Here is a 2,922-nt window from a genome sequence, read left to right on the forward strand (position 1 = left end):
ATCCTTCTGATATTGCCATCTTTTTGAATAGGTTAGTGTCCTTATATAATATTTACTTTTATTTACTGCATAAGCATCATGGATCATTTTCCAATTAAAAAATACTATTTAGTGACTTCCTTAATGAGTGCGACTTTTAAAAGAATTCAGGAATGTCTCAAAAATAAACTTTTATCATTTAGTTTTAAGTTTCAGCTACTAGTACCTGTAAAGGATCTTAGATGGCTGAATCCTAAAGACAGATCATTCCTACAGACGAGCACCCATTCTGTTCTGTGCAAGAAAGTCATGTGGTGTCACTGAATTCCCAGCCAGAAAATTAAATTACCTTCAAAAATTAACATGAGTTTTGTACCTTGTAGAATTGTTAGTTGAATATCGAGTTGTCATACAAAAAAGCATTCAGGCCACACATTGTTACAAACAGCAGGATAATGTAGCACAATGTAGACAGTGAGGTTAACTTTAGATAGAAGGAGGGAGTGGTATAGAAGCAACATTTTTTCTGCCATAAAAATGCCTAACTTCTGCAACACTCACAAACAATGAAAAGACAGTCTGATAAATCAAAGATTTGTAAAAACTATGCATAAAGCCCCCAGTATTTGGGAAAAGAGGAAAGGTTTATACAAGTAGCAGTTTTAAAAATGTAACTTTTTTCTACTATCAATTACACATTAGCATACATACACTAATTGAAAACACGCTACAACCAATGTCTGGAAAAGCAGTTCAACGTTTCCTAAATTGATTTTTTTCTTCACATTTATTCTATAATTAGCTGGTGATACTGTACAAGTACAATTCAGCAATGTTTAGTTACTTTTAAACAAAGACAAAGGAATTTTCTCCCTCAAAAGAAGTTTTAAACATCAAAACCTAGGTTTACAAAAATTTAAATCTTTCAGCAATCTGAATATTTCAAATGGAAACCATTACAAGCTCGTCAAATGTTCTTTATATTCCAGGTGTTGTCAACCTAGTTATCTAGCATAGAGTCCTTCAAAGATCCATCGGTCTCTCTGTCTTCACTGGATGGCTTTTTCTTACCACTGGCCTCACCTTGGCTTTCTTCACTGCTGTCTCCCTTATGTTGTGATTGACTACTGTCTTGAACATCAGATCCTCCATTGAGAGTGTTTGAACCTGTTTGTTCCTTTTCTAGCTTTTAGTTTGGCCCTTTCTTCCCTTGATCTTTGGTTTTATTTGCTTCTTCATGCTCCTGTTTGCTCAGCAAGAGATTTATTCAGTACTTGTGTGATTACAGAATCTCCTTCACCAACTCAGAAACACGTTTCTTAAAGTTGTAAAACACCTTAGACTTTTCCATGGTAATCTGACTTACTTTGAATCACTGTATTTTTTTTCAGTGTGGTAATCATCTCTGTGTGTTTCTGAGCTGGTGGCATTGTGACCTGAGGTGAAGTAAGCTCATCCAAGGCCTCAATCCGTATGTTCATGTCAAGGTTATCAATTCTGAGTTTTTTTATTTCAGCATGTATCCTTTGTATCCATTGATATGTCTCGTTTGTTCTTCACTTTCTTACCTTCTGGTTTCTCTCCTTCATGTTTATTCCATTGCTCAGTTTCCATTTGTTCCTCTGGCTTGTGTTTTCTCTCTGCTGCTTCTTTCTCATGTTGGCCTTTCAGCATATTTCTTCTATGAGCAGTTTGAAAGTTTCTTCCATGTTTTTTCCTCTTTTCGCCTTCTTGATCATCTCCTTCCTCTTCAGAATTAGAGGTTGATGTAATCCCTGTTTTAGCTAATTTTTTCCTGTTGATTCCGCTTCTTTCTTCCTCTCTTTTGTTAGCTGGTACTTATTATCTTGGCTTATCTTCTTCTTTCTGGCCTTCATTATCTTTTTAAAGCTGCTTTTTAGGTAGTTTTTCCTCTTCCCCCTTTTCTTACATTTGTCTTCTTCGGTTCCCACGTCGCTCTCTGAAGGACAGGTCTATTGTGCCATTTTGGCTCTGCCTGTTGGTTTTGGACTTTGACTTCTGTAGATGCAGGTCATCTTCTTTGAGGACTCACTTTTAGATTAACAGATGCTGTTGGCACTACTCCTGCCTCCTTGGTTTCTACTTGCTTTTCTGCCTTTCTGTCTCCGGCAGCTTTTGGAGTGGTTATGTCAGTTGCTTTAGTCACATCCTTATCCCTGGCTTTTTCTTCATGTTCAGTATCCTCCTTTGAAACACTGGTTCTTTTTCTTCGACTTCAGCATCAAATGATGCATTCGATTGTTTAACTGATGGCCTGTTGACTTGAAAATTTCACTTTTCGGTTGTTATGTATCTCCCATAAACCTTCATCAAAACCTTTTCATTTATTTGGTTTTCCATACTTTCCCTATTTTCTGAGTAAGGAAGTATATCCTCTGGGCCTAGAAAAGCAGTCTCATGAGTTCCCAAAGGGGAAATGGGTAGTTTATTTGTGGGTGGCTTTACAGTTCCATCAGGAACTTCATCTCCTCGAGCTGGCCAAGAAGGATAACCAGTCATCTTGATGAAGATGAGGTCTCCAGGTTTGAAATGGCGAGTCATGTTTCGCGAGGGCCGAGGGGCGATGGGCGATGCCGGAGTCGGAAGCCCAGGGAGGGGGTGCTGAAGTATGGACGGAGGAGGTGATGAGGGAGGAGGCACTGGAGACGAGGGCTCTCGGGGCGGCAGAACCCGGAGGATGCCTCGGGGTGTCCTGACGCTCCTGCTGGGGCTGTGGCTGCTGAGGCTGCAGTGGCGGGTGGGCCGCCTTTGCCTCTGTCCACCTGAGCCACCTGCGCCATCAGCTGCCACAGAGGCGCCTCAGCCACTACCAATCACTACTGCAGTCGCAGTCACTGCACTGCTTGAACTTGTATGTCTTGTGAGAATCATGAGCTACCCATAATGACAATAACACACACACTTTCTCCACAGAATAATAAA

The 2,922-nt window shown here is 40.2% G+C and overlaps 1 pseudogene across 1 annotated transcript; it reads right to left on the reverse strand.

The window, feature by feature from the left end:
• Nucleotides 1-979: 979 nt before the first annotated feature.
• Nucleotides 980-2,541, reverse strand: LOC308491554 (PC4 and SFRS1-interacting protein-like; annotated as a pseudogene). The gene has a single exon. The product of its transcript is annotated as a PC4 and SFRS1-interacting protein-like (transcript).
• Between the last annotated feature and the right edge of the window lie 381 nt (nucleotides 2,542-2,922).

This window comes from Rhinolophus hipposideros, assembly GCF_964194185.1.
Source record: "Rhinolophus hipposideros genome assembly, chromosome: 1".
NCBI classification, from domain to species: domain Eukaryota; kingdom Metazoa; phylum Chordata; class Mammalia; order Chiroptera; family Rhinolophidae; genus Rhinolophus; species Rhinolophus hipposideros.